Raw genomic sequence first — 8402 nt, 5'->3', positions numbered from 1 at the left:
TACCACTGAGCCATAGCTGGCATCAGAGAGAAGTGGTTCAATTTTTTTACAAAAACATTGTACTTTAAATCATTTTACTTTTGAAATATTCAAAAGTTATGTTGTATTGAATTCCTGAGCTGATCCCAGTCTGTTACTTATGGTAGGTTGTATCACCTTGCATGTGTGTCAGCCATGGCTCAGTTGGTACCACCATCGCTGAGTCAGAAGGTTGTGGGTTTAAGTCCCCACGCCAGAGACTTGAGCACAAAAATCTAGACTGACACTCTAGTGCAACACTGAGTGAGTGCTGCACTGTTGGAGGTGCCGTCTTTCAGATGAGATGTTAAACCGTCTGCTCTCTCAGGTGGACATAAAAGTTCCCACGGCACTATTTTGAAGAATATCAGGGGAGTTCTCCCCGGTGTCCTGGGCCAATATTTATCCCTCAATCAACATCACTTAAACAGATTATCTGCTCATTATCACATGACTGTGGGAGCTTGCTGTGCACAAATTGGCTGCTGCGTTTCCTACATTACAACAGTGACTACACTTCAAAGAGTACTTCATTGGCTGTAAAGTGCTTTGGGATGTCTGGTGGTTGTGAAGATGCTATATAAATGCAAGTCTTTTTTTTATACAGCACCTTTAACATAGTAAAACGTCCCAAGGTGCTTCACAGGACAAATATTTGACACAGAGCCACATATTAGGGCAGGTGACGAAAAGCTTGGTCAAAGAGGCTGGTTTTAAGGAGAGAGAGAGGCAGAGAGGTTGAGGCAGGGAATTCCAGAGCTTAGGGCCCAGGCAGCTGAAGGCACGGCCACCGATGGTTGAGCGATTACAATCGGGGATGCTCAAGAGGGCAGAATTGGAGGAGCGCAGATATCTCGGGGAGTTGTGGGGCTGGAGGAGATTACAGAGATAGGGAGGGGCGAGGCCACGGAGGGATTTGACAAGAATTTTGAAATCGAGGCCTTGCTTAACCGTGAGCCAATGTAGGTCAGCGAGCACAGAAGTGATGGGTGAACTGGACTTGGTACGAGTTAGGACACGGGCAGCCGAGTTTTGGATGACCTCAAGTTTACGTAGGGTAGAACATGGGAAGAATATCAGGGCTGGCCAGGAGTGTGTTGGAATAGTCAAGTCTAGAGATAACAAAGGCATGGATGAGGGTTTCAGCAGCAGATGAGCTGAGGCAGGGGTGGCACACTCCAACTATCTGAAATCGATTTTGAAACTCAACTGGACACAGCGGCGGGGTGGATAGAAGGATGGAGCCACCAAAATGTATGTAAACCACCTGAAAGATGGAGATTAACATCAGCCTGGAATTTTCAGTCGGCGGCAAAGTGACGGCGTCGCCACTGACCTTGAAGAAAGCTGCCCACAAAGATCTAGCGATCTCTGTGGCGTCGATTTCAGCTCTCCCGACGTGAATTTCATGCTGGCGTCAAGTCTAGGGGATCTCCGGCGTCCAGCAACAGTCATGTCATCAAGCTCGATAAGCAGCCAATCACATTGAAGAATTCTCACAGACAGCAAACTAGGAAGTAAAATGCATTGATTTTCCTTCACTTTTTAAATATTTTAGAGAGCAAAATAAATATTGGGACATACACATGGGATTAAGGTAGAAGCAGAAATATTATAAACAAACTTTAAAATTAAAAAAAAATTATGTGATGCTAAAAACCATGGAATTTAAAAATTTCACATTCCACAAATATAAAATTAGATTTTCAGGGCCAGAATGGTTGTTCAGCCATAAATATGACTCAGTATGCCATTAAAATCCCAGTTACACCTCATTCAACAAGGCTTAACTTTTTTGGGGGTTTGTAAGAGTGACATTACAGGGTAAAAGCTTAAGTTCTCGTCAATTCAGTGATGTCTTAAGGGCTGCCGGCTCCGGGGAATTCAACAGCGCTCCCTATGGAAAAGCGTGGAATCATTGACAGGAGCTTCTGGATTTCTGCGTTTAACTGCGCCTGCGCTATCTCATGAACTTGCTGTCAGTTTCAGAGGGGTAATGACAGCGAACGATGACAGTTTTGCCATCGTGACCACAGCAAAAAGCAGGCTAATATCTTATCAGTTTGGAGGGAGGTGAATGGAAGAAGAACTTGCATTTATATAACACCCTTTGCATCCTTGGGATGTCCCAAAGCGCTTCACAGCCAGTGAACTACTTTAGAAGTGCAGTTGCCAGACAGGCAATTTGCTCACTGCAATGCCCGAGGAGATAGACGTTCAGGCAAACAACAGAAAGTGCTGGAAAAACTGAGCAGGCCAGGCAACATCCGTGGAGAGAGAAACAGAGTCAACGCTTCAGGTCGAAACCCTTCGTCAGGACTGAAATAACACAGGAAATGAAACAGATTAAAAGGCCAGTTTGAGGGCTGGGAAATGGGGATGAAAGAACAAAAGAGAAGTGAAGAGACATTAAGAGGTATTCAAAACCAGACGAGAGGTTTGTTCTCTCATCCCCATTTCCCAGCCCCCAAACTGGCCTTTTAACCTGTTTCATTTCCTGTGTTTTTTCAGTCCTGACGAAGGGTTTCGACCTGAAACATTGACTCTCTTTCTCTCTCCACGGATGTTGCCTGGCCTGCTCAGTTTTTCCAGCATTTTCAGTTGTTATTTCGGACTTCCAGCATCCGCAGTATTTTGCTATCGTACTAGATGTTCAGGCAATCTGCTCTCATGATGGTGGTTGAGGGGTAAATGTTGGCCAAGATGTCTGCTCTTCTCAGAATAGTGCCGTGGGATCTTTCATGTTCAACTGAACAGGCAGATGAGTTTAACAATGCACCCAAAAGCACTCCCTCAGTACTGCACTGAAGTGTCAGATTAGATTGTGTGCTCAAGGCTCTGGATTTCCAACCAGTCTGAAGTGATGGTTTTCTAGGAAGTGTAATTAATTCAGCAGCCAGTAGTGACTGTATCGACCAAACACCATCAGCTTATTAATTGGAATTTCAGAAAAATATCTATTCACCTGTATCTAAATATAATATTTTAAATTCTACTGGCTCTCCCGTGGAGCTGCTTGTGGTAAATTGGAGGAAGCGTTGTTTAAAGGGGCAGGAGTATTAGACCATGTGATGCATCATGTATTATTCTGTTGCTCAGGTGGAGCTGTATCCCTTTAAGGCTATAATGTCTAACTGCTGTAAAAAGGCACATTCTTAGGTCAATTAGAGGGCAATTAGGGTACATCCTTAATAAAGGTATCGATAGACGCAAAAGACAATTCAATCGGGTAATTTCATTGTGTTATTGTAAAATATGCATTTTTGTGTTTTTGTTTTGTTTACAAATCTTATTTTGTACATTAGAAATCTCACTCAATGAGAAACAATTAGTTGCCAAATTTTCTTCAAAAATCATTTAGTGTTTCACCTCTATGTCAGCTGTGGCTCAGTGGGCAGCACCCTCGCCTCTGAGTCAGAAGGTTGTGGATCCAAGTCCCACTCCAGGGACTTGAGCACATAATCCACACTGACTCTCCAGCACAGTGCTGAGGGAGTACTACACTGTCGGAGGTGCCGTCTTTCGGAAGGGACGTTAAACCGAGGCCCCGTCTGCTCTCTCAGGTGGATGTAAAAGATCCCATGGCACTATTTTGAAGAAGAGCAGGGGAGTTATCCCCAGTGTTCTGGGCCAATATTTATCCCTCAACATACTGAGGGAGTGCTGCACTGTGGGGGGTGCCATCTTTCGGGTGAGACGTTAAGCCGAGGCCCCGTCTGCTCTCTCAGGTGGATGTAAAAGATCCCATGGCACTATTTCAAAAAAGAGCAGGGGAGTTCTCCCCGGTGTCCTGGGCCAATATTTATCCCTCAACCCACATAACAAAAACAGATTATCTGGTCATTATCACATTGCTGTTTGTGGGAGCTTGCTGTGTGCAAATTGGCTGCCGCGTTTTCCACATTACAACAGTGACTGCACTTCAAAAAGTACTTCATTGGCTGTAAAGCGCTTTGAGATGTCCGGTGGTCGTGAAAGGCGCTATATAAATGCAAGACTGTCTTTAAAAATTTTTTTTATTGGTGGATTCTTCTGACAGCTCATTGAGAATCGGTTGTGTTCCTAAGTATTTAGCAGTTTATCATTGACATTTTTCTAGTCACTTGCCTTGCTTTTTGATTCGTACGTTCCCCACCTCTTCAAAGTTTGACAGCAGAAGTGCAATGGTGAAAGTGTGACAACAGAATGCAAGTGTGACAACAGGCTGTAACTGTGAGAAACAGAAAGTGCGTGCTGGAGGTAAGACTTTTAATATATATATAGAAAGAAAGAGAGACTTGCATTTATATAGCGCCTTTCATGACCTCAGGATGTTCCAAAGCGCTTTACAGCCAATGAAGTACTTTGGAAGTGCAGTCACTGTTGTAAGGTAGGAAATGCGGCAGCCAATTCATGCACAGCAAGCTCCCACAAACAATGTGATAATGACCAGATAATCTGTTTTAGTGATGTTGATTGAGGGATAAATATTGGCCAGGACACCGGGGATAACTCCCCTGCTCTTCTTTGAAATAGTGCCGTGCGATCTTTTACGTCCACCTGAGAGAGCAGACGGGGCCTCGGTTTAACGTCTCATCTGAAAGATGGCACCTCCGACAGTGCGGCGCTCCCTCAGCTCTGCACTGGGAGTGTCAGCCTAGATTTATGTGCGCAAGTCTCTGGAGTGGGGCTTGAACCCACTATACACTCCATATATCGATGGAGGGTCACAAGGAGGGGGGACGAGAATTTAGAAAGCATCTGGAGAGCATTAAAAGACATCTCAATGCATCAGCAATCTTTGCCAGAGCTGAAGCAGAGTGGGACTGCGAAGTGGCAGGCCAGGATAAAGGGAAAATAATCCATAGGTACAGGTGTGAGTCTGCAGACAAGATTGCCCCAGCACTTGGCCTCCTCTTTGATGGCTGCTGAAGTCGAGGTGGTGTTGCATAATAGGCTTGCGAGGAGAGTTTTTCTCTGTACCATCGACAACAACAACTTGCATTTATATAGCGCCTTTAACGCAGTAAATCATCCCAAGGCGCTGCACAGGAGCGATTATCAAACAAAATTTGACACCGAGCCTCATAAGGTGACCAAAACCTTGGCTAAAGAAATAGGTGTTAAGGAGCGTCTTAAAGGAGCAGAGAGAGAGGTAAAGAGGTTTAGCGAGGGAATTCCAATGCTTAGGGCCTAGGCCACCAGTGGTGGAGCGAAGAAAATTGGGGATGCGCAAGAGGGCAGAATTGGAAGAGCGCCGAGATCTCTGAGGCTTTTAGGCAATGTTCCCCCTAATTTATTTTTTGGGTGCGCGGCCCATTCAAATTTTCGCGCATGCACGAAATTTCACATTTAAAAAGCCGGTCCCGGGCTGCGTGGGAACGGCAGACACCCGCGCGGCCACGGGAACGATGGCTGTCGGGCTGGAGGAGGTTACAGAGATAGGGAGGGGCGAGAGGTTTGAAAAGAAGGATGAGAATTTTTAAAATTGAAGCATTGCCGGACCGGGCGCCAGTGCAGGTCAGCGAGCACAGGTGGGGGGGCGGGGGGGGAGGCGGCGGGGGGGCTGATGCGCCATCAAGTACTCAAAAGACTGAGGTTAAGCGAGTAACAACCAGGCTTTTATTAACTAAAGAATGAAGGTCTTGTCTCGAGTGGTCGACCCGTCCAGAATACTAAGGGACTGGGAGGTAGTCACTTATATACCTGGAATAGTGGGAGGAGTCAGCCGAGGCATGTCCAGACCTGTACCTAGTGGAATACACATACACATACAGACAGGTATAACAGTGGTTTACCACATTCACCCCTTGTTTAAAAATGAGTCCGGCGGGGTGAAGTGTATTTAAAAGTTCATGTATTGGAGTCTCTCCGGAGGTCTTGTCTGCCACTGTGATCGACGTGGCGACGGCAGGGGTGGTGGAGCTTCCGGCGTCGCGTCCCGTGTAGGCTGGGGCCCTGGAGTGTAGTCCTCGTGGGTGACGGTCCAAGGCGAGCCGGCTGCTGGGGTTGGATATCGGGTCGTGGGGGGGGGTGGTAATGGGTAGTGGGTTACAGCGGTCCCCGAGGGTGCGAGGTCTCGTATGGAGACTGTGTCCTCCCGCCCTACAGCGGTCCCCGAGGGTGCGAGGTCTCGTATGGAGACTGTGTCCTCCCGCCCGTCCGGGTACGCAATGTAAGCGTACTGGGGGTTGGCGTGGAGGAGGTCGATCCTCTTGACCAGGGGGTCCATTTTATTGGCCCTCACGTGTCTTCTCAGTAGTACCGGCCCTGGGGACGTCAGCCATGGCGGTAACGATGTCCCCGATGTGGACTTCCTTGGGAAGACAAACATTTTCTCGTGAGGGGTGGCATTGGTGGCAGTGCAGAGCAGTGACCGAATCGAGTGGAGCGCATCGGGGAGCACCTCCTGCCAGCGGGAGGTCGGAAGGCCCCTAGACTTTAAGGCTAGTAGGGCGGCCTCCCAAACTGTTGCATTCTCTCTTTCCACCTGTCCGTTCCCCCGGGGGTTGTAACTGGTGGTCCTGCTTGTGGCTATACCCCTAGCGAGCAGGTACTGGCGGAGTTCGTCGCTCATAAACGATGAGCCCTGGTCGCTATGGATATAGCTGGGGAAACCGAACAGGGTGAAGAGGCTGTTCAGAGATTTAATGACCGTGGCACTGGTCATGTCCGAGCAGGGGATAGCGAACAGGAAATGGGAGTACTCGTCAATGATGTTGAGGAAGTACACATTGCGGTCGGAGGAGGGGAGAGGCCCTTTAAAATCGACGCTCAGGCGTTCGAAAGGGCGAGTGGCTTTTATCAGGTGGGCTCTGTCTGGTCTATAAAAGTGCGGTTTGCACTCAGCGCAGACTTGGCAGTTCTTGGTCATGGTCCTGACCTCCTCGATGGAGTAAGGCAGGTTGCGGGCCTTGATGAAGTGGAAGAACCTGGTGACCCCCGGGTGGCAGAGGTCATTGTGGAGGGCCCTCAGCCTATCGATCTGCGCGCTGGCGCAGGTGCCACGCGATAGGGCATCTGGGGGTTCATTGAGCTTCCCAGGCCGGTACAAGATCTCGTAGTTGTAGGTGGAAAGTTCGATTCTCCACCTCAAGATCTTGTCATTTTTGATTTTGCCCCTCTGCTTGTTGTTGAACATAAAAGCAACTGAACGCTGGTCAGTGAGCAGGGTAAATCGTTTTCCGGCCAGGTAGTGCCTCCAATGACACACAGCCTCCACAATAGCCTGGGCCTCCTTCTCGACCGCGGAGTGTCTGGTCTCCGGGCCCTGGAGGGTTCGTGAGAAGAATGCCACAGGTCTCCCCGCCTGATTAAGGGTGGCGGCCAGAGCGAAGTCGGACGCATCGCTTTCCACCTGGAAGGGGATGGATTCGTCCACTGCGTGCATGGTGGCTTTGGCAATGTCCTCCTTGATACGGTGGAAGGCCAAGCGGGCCTCTGCCATCAGGGGAAAAGAGGTGGATTTGATCAGCGGACGGGCTTTGTCTGCATAGTAGGGGACCCACTGAGCGTAGTAGGAAAAAAACCCTAGGCACCTCTTCAGGGCTTTTAGGCAGTGGGGCAGTGGGAGTTCCATAAGGGGACGCATCCGGTCCGGGTCGGGACCGATGACCCCGTGTTCCACAACACAGCCAAGGATGGCGAGGCGGTCTGTGCGGAATATGCACTTCTCCTTGTTATATGTCAGGTTCAGGAGTTGGGCGGTGCGGAGGAATTTCTCGAGGTTTGCGTCATGGTCCTGCAAGTCATGGCCGCAGATGGTCACATTGTCTAGGTAAGGGAAAGCGGCCTGCAGCGCGTTTTGATCGACCATCCGGTCCATCTCCCTTTGGAAGACGGAGACCCCATTGGTAACGCCGAAGGGAACCCTAAGGAAGTGATAGAGGCGGCCGTTTGCCTCAAAAGCAGTATACTGGCGGTCTTCAGGGCGGATGGGGAGCTGGTGGTACGCTGATTTCAGGTCAATGGTCGAAAAGACGCGGTACTGCGCGATCTGGTTGACCATGTCAGCTATGCGGGGGAGTGGGTAGGCGTCCAGCAGGGTGTAGCGGTTTATTGTTTGGCTGTAGTCGATGACCAGGCGTTGTTTCTCGCCGGTCTTAACGACCACAACCTGGGCTCGCCAGGGGCTGGAGCTGCCCTCAATAATCCCCTCCTTCAGGAGCCGCTCCACTTCGGTTTTGATGAAAACCCTGTCCCCGGCACTGTATCGCCTGCTCTTTGTGGCGATGGGCTTACAGTCGGGGGTGAGGTTAGCAAACAGTGGGGGGGGGTGGGACTCTGAGTGTGGAGAGGTTGCATCTGGTGCGCGGCGGGCAACTTGGAGGCTGCTGGCTGCGGACTGTGAGTGGGGGGAGGGGGCCACCGTACGCCATCGTAACGCTTTTGAGGTGGCACTGGAA

Source organism: Somniosus microcephalus, chromosome 15, assembly GCF_052327205.1.
Source record: "Somniosus microcephalus isolate GS21.2 chromosome 15, FLI_Smic_1.0, whole genome shotgun sequence".
In the NCBI taxonomy this organism is placed as follows: domain Eukaryota; kingdom Metazoa; phylum Chordata; class Chondrichthyes; order Squaliformes; family Somniosidae; genus Somniosus; species Somniosus microcephalus.
Note: the sequence above shows the minus strand (reverse complement) of the source record.